Raw genomic sequence first — 13,056 nt, 5'->3', positions numbered from 1 at the left:
CGCCTCCTGCTGTCTCTGGGGACTCATGACAGGGACTGTGCCCTGCATGCCTAGGAGCCTTGAGGTGTATTGTGTCCTCTTGACTATTCAGAGGTTTCTCTTCTTACAATTAACATGTTAAGGAATTCATTCTCAAATCTATGTAGACTTCTGACATTATGATGGAAAGTGAGTATAATTAAAATTTTTCCTCTCCACCATCTGTGAAATTCTTTTTCCAGGGCAAAGTCAGGATTGGAGTCTGGGGTAGGAAGTGGTTAATAATCAAGTCAGAGTTGGATTTCCCTGTGGGTGTGGGTGGCGTTTGTGGGGGTGTTAGGAAGATGTGATACTAATAGGGATGGTAGGGACCCATGGGTGGCCCACTCTCTGCAATTTCTTAATTAAATAGGGTTTATTTATATACTTTATATACATAGTATATTATATATGTATATTATAAATAGTTTAATATAAATATATGTATTAAATAAATATTCTTTTCCAAAAAAAGAAATTCCTTCAGAACCAGGGGTAGCTATGTACACCTTTAATCCCTGTGCTCTGCAGAGAAGTACATCTCAGTTCAAGGCCAGACTGCTCCACATAGTGAGTTCCAGGGCAGCAAGAGCTACATTGTGAGACCCCATCTCATATGGGAGGGCTGTTTTCAGGTTGGGTAGGGTATTTGGTTGACAAGGATTTTAGGGGTCCGGTTGTTTCATAATGCCAGCCACATGCAAGGGTATGGGGTGGTGTCTGTGTGCAGGATTATGGTAAAGATAAGTAGCAACCCTCAGAACAAAGGAAATCCTTATGTTAATAGTCTTTAGCGGGTGAGGGCTCTGAGCTTGGCAGATCAGTGAAGGGATTGGACAGGAACCAAAGCAGGAACTTAGAAAGCTAACCACACTGTCCACTCTAGGACAAGCCAGGAGTGGAGCAGCCTAGGGAAGGTGTTAACAGGATGTAAGGGGTACTAATGCCCCCTACAGGAGCAGCCACAGGTCTAACAGTTCAGAGATCCCAGAGTGAGAAGGGGAGTGTGAATCCAGAGACAGTGGTGGCCTGGATGAGATCTGGATACCTGGACACTATAGACTGGTGGTTTATTTATTAGGATTCCAGCACAATTTTTGTCATCCCTGAATTCCATGTTTAAAACTTATGCTTAGTTTCCCTCATTGGTAAAGCAATGTGGCCCTGTGATACCCTCCATCCGGGTGTTTAGTGGACTCACCGTTACCCCAGCCTCTTTCATGCTCCAAGACCAGCTAATCCCCTTCCTCACACCACTCACCCTGAAAGACCCCCGGCTGAGATCTTTCTCCGGGAGAGACCCCAAACCCAGGGAACACACCGAAACCACAGATCAGATGCAAAAGCAAGAGGGTTTATTTAGACCAGGTACCTGGGGCGAAGTCTCTTGGAGGACTTGCGCACCTTCTTAGGGCAAGGGGGACTTTTTATGGGATCCCAGGGGCAGAGGCGCGGTTACAGAAGCGAGAAGCATAGTTACAGGGTCCCTATTGGTTGTTTCAAAGAAGGCCAGGGTGAACTTGGGGTCGCATGTGTGTGGCTGATTTGGCCTTGTCCAGGCCAGCTGCTTATTCTTCAAGGCCAGGGGCCCGCCATAAAATATCAACTGTCTTACTCCCAAGGCTGCTGACCACAGTTATCTTTTTCAAGGCTGGCCATAGCTATCTCTGTCAAGGCCGGGTAGCTGGCTATGGCTGTGAACTCCTGTTTTTCTGATTCCTGCAGAATGGCGTTTCTTAGGCTAAGTTATGGGGGGGAGCATTTCATTGGCCCAAAGCCCCATGTCCTCATAATGGAGCGGGGGTCTTTCATTCCCCCATTTTCTTTTGTACCAAATGAAATCTTTCATTTTAGGATGGAGAATAAGGGGTTAACTCTATCTCTGACTGTCTGAGCCTCTGATATTGCTGGGTTAGGATCAAAGCCTGGGCAACAGAAACCTTATCCTTGATGAATTGCACCAATCTGTTGAGGATGTATGACCCAAACAATAAAATGAGCAGGAGGACGATTAGGGGGCCCATAATGGTGGAGACAAGGGTCGTAAACCATGGTGACCTTTGGAACTATCTTTTAAATCTTTTCTGTTGAGCATGGCTACTTGGAGCTGTCTGAATTGGCCGGTCTCTATAAGGGCTGCAGTCTTGTATCTACCCCAGCAGCTATTCCGCCCATGGTAATTTTTTTCAGTAACAGGGCCAGCGTCAGGGAAACAGGCTCTCTGGTGATGCCCCTCCCAATGTCAGGAGGACTATTAGGGGGATCAAGGGGACCCCCGGGTGAGTTTTATCTTTAGTGGGTTTGGAGAGCGTTGAACTAGATGTCTCGGTGCCCTCAGCTTCGTCGGGTTCCTTGGCAGCCTTTACATGCGACGTGTGGACCCAAGCCGCTGTCCCGTCAACCTCGGCTCTAGGTTCCTAGATTGATGGCGTCGGACCCAGACAGAGTCCCCAATCTTGAATGGGTGAGGCACCACCGGGCGGTTCAGTTGTTCCCGGCAGGCAGGGGTTTTTACACCGTCTTTTGCATCAGTTGGAGGGCTAGTGGCAAAAGAGGAGATATCAGAGTAAAGGAAATTTACAATTGGTGGGGGAGCCCCATACATGATCTCGAACGGGGTTAGGCCATGAGGCCCAGGAGTGTTCCGGGCTCGGTAAAGGGCTAGGGGGAGTAGGAGCACCCAATCTCTAGTGCCAGTTGCAAGCGTTAATTTGGTTAAAGTCTCCTTAATGGTTTTATTTGTACGTTCTACCTGTCCTAAGCTCTGGGGGCTGTATGCACAATGAAGTTTCCAATCAATCCCCAGTAGCCTGGCCACCTCCTGACTTACCTGGGAGACAAAGGTGGGCCCATTGTCTGACCCCAATATCTGGGGTATTTCATACCTGGGAAAGATGTCATCCAGGAATTTCTTGGTTACCACGTTAGCGGTCTTTTTTCTTGGTAGGCAAGGCCTCTGTCCATCTATGATGTAAGCTTGTCGCTCGGGGCTCCATTCCGCCCCCATTTTTTTTTGTTAGTTCCTGGTCCTCCGGGCTTCCGCCATCCGGAGGGCCTGGGTCAGCGCGATCAGCTCTGCCTTTTGGGCCGATGTTCCAGGTGGCAGTGGTGAGGTCCAAACTATCTCCGATTCGGTGGTGACGGCTGCTCCGGCCCTCCGTTCTCCTTCTTGGAGGAAGCTGCTCCCATCCGTGTACCAGGCAGCAGGGTTGCGGGGTTGAGGGAGACAACTGGTCTGAACATCACTCGGTCTGGGGGCTGCTGGACCAGAGCTTTTACCGCATGGGAGGATAACACAGTTAATGGCTGTCCCAAAGTCAGTTTCCCTGCATCCTTGAGCAAAACAGCAATAGCGGCTTCCCCACGCAGACAGGGGGGCGGGCCATCCTGCAGCTACCGGGCTTTTATGGCCCCAATCTCTGTACCAGCATTCCTTTTGCAAAGCCTGAGTTCTCGTCCACGAACAGTTCAAAGGGCTAGGACTTGTAGGGGGGTCCCTTTGGGTCCTGTCCAGATGCCAGCTGAACCTTTTTCTCGGTGGTTCTTTGATACCTCCTGTTACCTGTGGCCCCCTGGACCAAAGCTGTGCGGTCACTGAGAGAGCTTCCGGTATGGGTCAGGACTGAATGTTGAGCCCCGGTGTCCACTAGGAAGGTCACTGGCTGCCCCCCCATCTTGAGAGTTAGTCTGGGCTGGGGGGGGGGGCGCTCCTGGCCGTGACCTTCCCAATCTTCCAGATTGAGGACCCTTGGCTTAGGTCTCCGAGACCCTTGAGGCTTTTTTTTTTTTTTTTTTGATCAGTCACGAGCCCAATGTCCTCTCTGTTTACAGTAAGCACTTTGTCTTTGTCAAGCAGTGTCCTTTTTAAGTCTCCCGTCCTAACGTCTTAACTCCCTCTCTGACCTGTCCCTGAGACATTACAGTGGCCAGGACTTTTTTGTTTGTTTTTCCTCTCCCTCCATGTCTCTCTAAGTCTTTTTTAAAAACGCGCTGCCGGCGTCTCTTTCTGGTAACCTGAGCCCAATCGGTAGGGGGTTAGAGCCCCTGGAGACCCGCTAAGAGCAACTGGCCATAGAGATGTAGGCGTTCCCTACCTTCGCTGCTTTGTCCCGCCTTCCTCGTAGGCGACCAGCAATTGGGGAGGAAGCAGGAACTCATCCTCCGCTGTTTGGGGGCCGCTGCAGGAGCCGCCGGTCCCTCCGGCGCTGTCGGGGGGGTTGTAACACTCGGGGCGGGGTGACTCGGCGTCCATGGGTGACGCCGCCCCCTAGTCACCTTTTTCATATTGGGCCGGAGCCGGTCGTGGCACATCGCTGCGGGTCGCCGGCCAGGGGGCGGTCCCTCGCCGACCCCATCCCCGGCCCCGCCTGCGTGCCCCTGCTACATCCCATGTCCGCCTGCGCCGCCGCTGCCGACTGCGCCGCTCGGCCGCCCTCCGCGCTATCCACCGCCCCTCCGAGCGAGCGGCTGTGGGGCGTTGCCGGGACCGAGGCCGCCTGCGCCGCCGCAGGCTCCCCGCCACCCGGGTCCGGCTGGTCGCCGGCCCCGCCCCTGGCCCCGCCTGTGCCGCCGCGGGCCTCCGCCGCCCGGGTCCGGCCAGCCGCGCCGGGGGCCGCCGCGCTCCATGGCGGCTGGTCGCCGGCCCCGCCCCTGGCCCCGCCTGCGCCGCCGCGGGTCCCCGCGACCAGATTCCCCTGGTCTGCACCAGCTCTAAGTCGGCTGTTAGGCGCCACGCGGAAAACCACGGCCCGGCGGGGCGGACTCCTCCGCCCGCACGGGAGACATGGACAGCCGGGGAGAGCGGGGAGTGAGGGGAACCCCCTCAGCGCCGCCCCGGACCCCCGCGACCGCACCGCGGCCGCGCGGACGGGAGGAGGCGCGGGGAGCTCCGGCACCCGCCGCCGCCACCGCCATCACCGCTGACGGCCTGCGGGGACTGGGCAGGGGGCGTCCCGGCGCCCTAGCTTCCCGGCGGCCCCGCCTGCGCGTCGGCGCCATAACCTGCTGCCACCTGCGCACCCGCCTGCGCGTTCTCTTCTCCCGCACCCGCTTGCAAGCCTGCCCGCGCGCCCGCCTGCGCCGGAGCAGCGGCCTGCGGGGAGAGGAAAAGACTTGCTGGTGTGGGGTTAGGGAGGAACAGGGAGTGGGAGGGATCCGCCGATCTGGCTTCCTCGGCCCCGGGATTCGGCGAGCGCTGCTGCCGCCGGGGGGGCAGAGGGGAAGAGAAACGGCTTAACCCATGGGGGAGGTTCTGTTGTCAGGAGTCTCTACATGGCAATGTATGGGACCTGGTCCGGGTGGCCATGGGGACTGGAAGCAAAAACTTTTTTTTCTCCACCTGTGAAATAAGACTGAGGTTAAAGGTTCCCTGATGAGGCCATCTTATATCTATTTTTTTTTTTTCTTGATTACGACTCCTTCGTTGTTGGCTCGTGTCTTTACGTCTGACCAGTGTTTAAGCATGAGGCTCAAGGGGGTGGTGACAGTCTGTCCTATGGCTGTTTCTAGGAGGAGAACGGTTAAACAGAAAACAAAAAACGACAGACCAATATAAATAAGACTAACACTCGCTGCGCGGCTTCGGTTCCAAACCGAAAGCAAAACCAGAAAAACCGTGCCCCCAGAGGGGTCTTTAAACCGTGCCCCCGGAGGGGTCTTCAGACCGTGCCACAGAGGGCACTTCAGATGAACCGTGGAACGTCTTCCAGGTTCCCAGATTCCCCTAGGACGTCTCCCAGGGTTCAGTGGCGAAGTCCAGACCCGTCGGTCCCCCCTTTCAGATCCACTGACACAGACAGATTATCAGACGCAGGCGCGGAGACAAACAAACAACATTTAACACTCAGACAAACAGACAACCCTCAGACTGGACAGGGATGACATAAATCAAGGCCGGCCGGCTTACCTCCTGATGGTGGGTCGGTGGTCCCAGGGAGGGGTCTCAATCCCCGTACGGGCCACCAAATGAAAGACCCCCGGCTGAGATCTTTCTCCGGGAGAGACCCCAAACCCAGGGAACACACCGAAACCACAGATCAGATGCAAAAGCAAGAGGGTTTATTTAGACCAGGTACCTGGGGCGAAGTCTCTTGGAGGACTTGCGCACCTTCTTAGGGCAAGGGGGACTTTTTATGGGATCCCAGGGGCAGAGGCGCGGTTACAGAAGCGAGAAGCATAGTTACAGGGTCCCTATTGGTTGTTTCAAAGAAGGCCAGGGTGAACTTGGGGTCGCATGTGTGTGGCTGATTTGGCCTTGTCCAGGCCAGCTGCTTATTCTTCAAGGCCAGGGGCCCGCCATAAAATATCAACTGTCTTACTCCCAAGGCTGCTGACCACAGTTATCTTTTTCAAGGCTGGCCATAGCTATCTCTGTCAAGGCCGGGTAGCTGGCTATGGCTGTGAACTCCTGTTTTTCTGATTCCTGCAGAATGGCGTTTCTTAGGCTAAGTTATGGGGGGGAGCATTTCATTGGCCCAAAGCCCCATGTCCTCATAATGGAGCGGGGGTCTTTCAACCCCAACACAATCCGGAGAGGAAGATTAATCATGTATATTAGAAACCATGAAATCTGAGTCCATTAAAAACAATCAGGCTTGGTGGTGGTGGTGCCTGTCTGATAGGTGGGCAGATCTCTGTGAGCTAGCCTGGGCTACAGAGTAGGCTGCAGGAGTGTCAGGGAATCAGGGCAACAAGAGAAACCCTGGTTAGAAAATCCAAAAACCAAACACATGAACTATGAACCAAAGGCTGAGGGGCCCCCAGCTGGATCCGGCCCTCTGAATAGGTGAGACAGTTGAATGGCTTGATTAGTTTGGGAGGCAACTAGGCAGTGGGACCAAGTCCTGTGCTCATTGCATGAGTTAGCTGTTTGAAACCTGGAGCTTATGCAGGGACACTTGGCTCAGTCTGGGAGGAAGGGACTGGACCTGCCTGGACTGAGTCTACCAGGTGGATCGCAGTCCTCGGGGGAGGATTTGCCCTGGAGGAGGTGGGAATGGGGGGTAGGCTGGGGGTAAGGGAAGGGTGTGGGAGGGGGGAGAATAGGGGAACCCGTGGCTGATATGTAGAACTGAATGGTATTGTAAAATAAAGTAAAAAAAAAAAATTAAAAAAAGAGCAATAAAAAAACCTTATGTTATTAAAACATCTTAAATGCCAAAAAAAGAAAGAAAATCCAAAAACCAAAATAGAAGAAAGAAAAAGAAAGAGAAATAAAGAGAAATGTTTCTGAGTCTTTTTTTTTTTTTACTTCCTGAAAGAATTTCTGTTATTGAAGCACCTTTTCTTGTTTCCTTAGCTAGTAGTCAGTGAGTATGGTTCCAATAGTCCATGAGGACAAAGGATGCAATTTTCTCTCTGTAGTCAACTCCTACAGACTCCTGATGGTTTAATTGTCACTGATGCTCACACAGCCTGGTCTCCCTGGAGTCAACATCTGTCAACAGACCTACTGAGTTAGTGGACCCTGTTTCTCACTGTAGTATCCATTTTTGCCTTTATAACAAAATAAACTTGGCTCAGTCATTTAGGCTTTTTGTTTGTTTTTGTTTTGTTGAAACAAGTTTTCTGTACATACCCTGGTGATCCTGAAATTCTGTCTGAAGACCATGTGGGCCTTGAACTCACAGAGATCCCTTTGTTTCTCTGTCCAGAGCAGTGCTGTAATTAAATGTGTTTGTCACCATGGCAACCTAGTCTCAATAGTGTATAAAGAAAGTGGATTTACTTTTATACCAGATTTGGAAGTTCAAGGACATGGTGCTAAGACAGACAGCCTCACTGATACTCAGTTGTTTTAGAATCAGTTCTGATTTCTCATGCCTGTGGTGATATTTCATTTGTGCTGAAATTTGCTGATATTTTATTTGTATGTTAATAAATAAAGTTTGCCTAGAGATCAAAAGGAATAGCAAGCCATTTTAAGGAAAACACAGAAGTCAGGCAGTGGTAGCACAAGCCCTTAATCTGGTCACTTGGCAGACAGGTTCTCTGTGTGTTCAAGGACACACTAGGAAACAGCAAAGCATGGTGACACACGCCTTTAATCCCAGCACTTGGGAAGCAGAGCCTGGAGGATCTCTGTGACTTAGAGGCCAGCCTGGTCTACAGAGGGAGATCCAGGGCAGACAACAAAATTACAGAGAGATACCCTGTCTCCAAACACAAAAACAAACAAACAAACAAAACAAAAACAAACGAAACTCATTATTTTCTATTAAAAAAAAAGAAGAAAGAAAGAAAGACTCTCCACAGCAGCCCTGGATGGCCCTTTGTCAGTTTCTCCACTCTTTAGCCTGTGGTCTCTCACTCAGGAAGAATTCAGGAATGTTGGCTTCTGGGAAATGTAGGCAAAACAGATAATGGTTTACTCTGGAACATTGCTTTTAAAGAAAATTTTGGGTTAGATGGAAACGTGTGTTAGATATGAAAGAGTAATTTTGTATGATGTGCTTTATTGTTGCCAGAAATTTCGCTTTTACCTGGGTGTTTATTTGTTTGTTTGTTTTGAGAAAGGGTCTTTCCATGAAACCCTGCCTGTCCTGGAACTCCTATGTAGACAAGAATGGCCTCTAACTCAGAGATCAGCCCAAGCTCTGTCTCCTGAGTGCTGGTTTAAAGGCATGGGCCACCATGCTTGGCTGTATTTTATTTTTTGAGAAAAAAAATATTTGTATATATTTGCTCAGGAGTGGTGGTGTATTTTTTTCAATATTATTGGATTTTGAAATTTTGAACACTAACCTTCATTTAAATGTTTCAGTTAGTAGTTAGTTAGTTTATTTTAGACAGGGTTTCTCTGTGTAGTCTTGTCTGTTCTGGGAACTCACTCTGTAGACCTGGTTGGCCTGGAACTCAGATATCCACCTGCCTCTGCCTCCAGAGTGCTGGCATTAAAGGTATGCTCCACCACTGCCCAGCATCTTTCCTTTCTGATTTGTGTGTGTTATTCATGACTTGCATGTGAATGCAGGCATGCTAGAGCGACAGCCTCTTGTAGGGGTCAGGGGAAAAGCACCAAGAGTCAGTACTCCTTCCACCATTGGTGTAGGAGAATCAATCTCACGTTCTAAGGCTGTGGGTAAGGTTTTTTTGTTTGTTTAGTCATATCAACTTTGGAGCATTTGTATATTCATCCATCCATCCATTCATCCATCCATAAATCCATCCATCCATATATTGCCCACTGTTGATTTTCTTGAGAATCTCCATGAGCTCCTTACTCCTAGGTACTCTCACTGGTACAGAAGCCAAGATGCAAAGCTAGTGTACCCAGCCAGAGCAACCGAATCTGGAGAGGTTGCAATAGTTCTCCTCTAGGTGGCAGCTGAGGTACAGGCTGAAGAGCCCAGGCTGGAAAATTCCTTCTGTCTGTCTGTCTGTCTGTCTGTCTGTCTGTCTGTCTGTCTGTCTCTCTCTCTCTCTCTCTCTCTCTCTCTCTTTCTCTCCCTCCCTTCCTCCATCCCTCCCTCCCTCCCTCTCTCTCCCTCTCCCTCCCACCCTCCTTCTCCAGGACCCTCTCTCTCTGTCTTTTTGTTTTGTTTTGTTTTGTTTTGTTGAGACAGGGTTTCTCTGTGCAGGTTTGGTGCCTTCCCTAGAACTCATTCTGTAGCCCAGGCTAGCTTGCAACTCACAGAGATCCCCCTGACTTTGCCTCCGTGAGTGTTGGGATTAAAGGCTTGTGCCACCACGGCCCTGCTAATTCTTCCTCTCTAAAGTGAGTTGGGATTCCTAGCAAGGTTTCATGCTCTGTGCCTTTCTTCTGGGAATGCCTACCAAGGTCCCTGGAGGACTTCTTTTAAAAAGAAGAATTAAAGTTTGCCCTGTGAGCAACATGGGAAAACAGTAGTGCATCCTCCTCTGTGTCCACTCCACCCTTCACCTTCTCCTTAGGGCACCCCAAGAACAACACAAATTTCCAGGTGTTTAATATTTTTATTAAGAAAGCTGAAAAAAATACACACATCAGCAAAGACAAAACTGCCTTTGTATGTGAGCAGAGGCAGGGGTGTTGCTGTAATAGCTGGAGCTGACAGAAGACTCCCTAATTGCAAGTCTTAGCAGGCATCAGGTCTCCTGAGATTCTGTTGGGTTTTTCTCTTCCTGTCAAAAGCCCTGTGAAGCCATGGCCAGCAGCTTAGGCACCTGGGAGGGTCAGAAGCAGGATCAAGCTCAGGGTACTCTCCACCATCACCATCCAGCCTGGTCCACAGAGCAGGTTGTAGGCCAATTAGTGTGTCAGGGCAACACAGAGAAACCCTGTTAAACGAAAATCCAAAAACTGAAAAAGAAAAAAAGAAAAGAAAGAAAGAGAAAAGTTTCTCAGTGTTTTTTATTTCCTGAAAGAATGTTTGTCATTGAAGCACTTTTTCTTGTTTCCTTAGCTAGTAGTCAGTGAGTATGGTTCCAATAGTCCATGAGGACAAAGGATGCAATTTTCTCTCTGTAGTCAACTCCTACAGACTCCTGATGGTTTAATTGTCACTGATGCTCACACAGCCTGGTCTCCCTGGAGTCAACATCTGTCAACAGACCTACTGAGTTAGTGGACCCTGTTTCTCACTGTAGTATCCATTTTTGCCGTTATAACAAAATAAACTTGGCTCTGGCATTTAGGCTTTTGGTTTGTTTGTTTTTGTTTTGTTGAAACAGTGTTTCTGTACTCGCCCTGGCGATCCTGAAATTCTGCCTGTAGAGCACTTTGGTCTTGATCTCACAAAGGTCCCTATGTCTCTCTGTCCAGAGGAGAGCTGGGATTAAAGGCATGCCCTACCATGCAAAACTAGGCTCAATCATGTATGAAGAAAATGGATTTACAGTATCACAGTTTTTGAAAGTTCAAGGACATGCTGCTAAGACAGACAGCATCAATGATACTTCCATTGTTTTAGAATCAGTTCTGATTTGTCATGCCAGCTTTACTATGGAAAACATCACAACTCTATGTAGACACCTTAATTTTTATTTGTATTTGATTGTGTTCTAGAGACAGGGTCTCTTGTAGTCCAAGCTGCCCTGGAACTAAATAGCCCAAGGCAACCTTGAGTGTTTACAGATTAGAACTGACTAGAATTTTCACCCCCAGATTGTTTGTTTTGTTTCCATTGAGAGCATAAATGACTCTTGTTTGGTGTTTCAACTGCCCAATGACAGACCAGAGGGCAGGCTCCTGTCCAATAACAGATGGCCAGCAAGAATGAACTCTGGGATATTTTTGAAGACATTGTGTCTCATAATGCTATGGGCTTTTCTTTTGTGCATTACTGGTCTTTTGATTACATATTATGGTTTCTGGTTTTGTGTTTTTATCGGTGTGTTTCTGGTGATTTTCTTTATTTTTATTTTGTTTGTTTTCTCTGATTTGTGTGAAGGAGAGGAAAACATGATCAGAAGCTATTGTGTTAAAAAACATTATTTTTAATTAAAAGAAAAAAAAAGACAGACTCTCCAGAGCAACCCATTGTGTGGTTCCCCACTCTTGAGCCTGTGATCTCTCACTCAGGAAGAACTCAGGATGTTGTCTCCTGGAAAAAGTAGGCAAAACAAATAATGGTTTACTCTAGAACATTGCTTGTTTGGCAAATTTTTGATTAGATGGAAACATGTGTTAGATAACAAAGAGTAATCTTATATGATGTGCTTCATTGTTGCAAGAGATTTCACCTTCACCTGGGTGTTTGTTTGTTTGTTTGTTTGTTTATTTTGACACAGGGTCTTTCCATGAAACCCTGGCTGTCCTAGAACTCCTATGTAGACTAGGCTGGCTCTAACTCATAGATAACCCACACGCTTTTTCTCTGAGTGCTGGGATTAAAGGCATGGGCCACCACACCTGACTGTATTTTTCACCACCTCCCAGGATCTTTCATTTCTTTTTTTGTTTGTTACTCATGATGTGCACGTGGGTTCAGGCATGCTAGAGCCACAGCTCCTTGTGGGAGGCAGGGGACAACCACCATGAGTCAGTACTCAATCCACCATGGGAGTCAGAGAATCAACCTCAGGTTTTAAGGCTGTGGGTAGGTGTTTTCTTCATTGAGTCATTTCTTTTCTTCTTTTCTTATTTTTTTAAAAGATTTATTTATTAAATATGTATACAGCATATATGACTGCAGGCCAGAAGAGGGCACCCAATCTCATTACAGATGGTTGTGGGCCACAATGTGGGTGCTGGGAATTGAACTCAGAACCTCTGGAGGAACAGTCAGTGTTCTTAACCTCTGAGCCATCTCTCCAGCCCTGTTGAGTCATTTCAACTTCCCTACATTTATTTATTCATTTATTTATTTATTTATACATCCATTGATCCATCCACCCACTCACACACCCACCCACCAACCCATCCATCCATTGCCCACTGTTTATTTTCTTGACTGTCTCCATGAGCTCCTTATTCCTAAGTATTCTCACTGATGCAAAGCTAGTGTATCCAGCCAGAGCAACCGAATCCCGACAGGTTGTAAGAGTTTTCCTCTAGGTGGCAATCTTGGTACAGGCTGAAGAGCCCAGGCTTGAAAATTCATTCTCTCTCTCTCTCTCTCTCTCTCTCTCTCTCTCTCTCTCTCTCTCTCTCTCTCTCTCTCTCCTTCCCTCCCTCCTTCTCTGGTTTTTTGAGACAGGCTTTCTCTGTGCAGATTTGGTGCCTTTCCTAGGACTCATTCTGTAGCCCAGGCTAGCTTTCAACTCACAGAGATCCACCTAGCTCTGCCTCCATGAGTGCTGGGATTAAAGGCTTGTGCCACCACCGCCCTGCTAATTCTTCCTCTCTAAAGTGAGTTGGGATTCCTAGCAAGGTTTCATGCTCTGTGCCTTTCTCCTGGGGATGCCTACCAAGGTCCCTAGAGGACTTCTTTTAAAAAGAAGAACCAAAGTTTGCCCTGTGACATGGGAAAAGAATAGTGCATCCTCCTCTATGTCCACTCCACCCTTCACCTTTTCCTTAGGGCACCCCAAGAACACAGATTTCCAGTGTTTAGTACTTTTATTAAGAAAGCTGAAAAAAATACACACATCAGCAAAGACAAAACTGCATGTGAGCAG

General features: G+C 48.7%; 1 long non-coding RNA gene across 1 annotated transcript; it reads right to left on the bottom strand.

Annotated features, from left to right (window-relative positions):
- Window positions 1–1,351: 1,351 nt before the first annotated feature.
- LOC143268670 (uncharacterized) lies at window positions 1,352–6,531 on the bottom strand. The gene is made up of 2 exons (XR_013044728.1): window positions 5,924–6,531; window positions 1,352–2,558 (listed from the first exon to the last, which is right to left on the bottom strand). It is a non-coding gene; the product is annotated as an uncharacterized LOC143268670 (long non-coding RNA).
- Window positions 6,532–13,056: the final 6,525 nt, after the last annotated feature.

This window comes from Peromyscus maniculatus, chromosome 15, assembly GCF_049852395.1.
Source record: "Peromyscus maniculatus bairdii isolate BWxNUB_F1_BW_parent chromosome 15, HU_Pman_BW_mat_3.1, whole genome shotgun sequence".
Taxonomy (NCBI): domain Eukaryota; kingdom Metazoa; phylum Chordata; class Mammalia; order Rodentia; family Cricetidae; genus Peromyscus; species Peromyscus maniculatus.
This window is presented reverse-complemented; position numbering and strand designations above follow the sequence as displayed.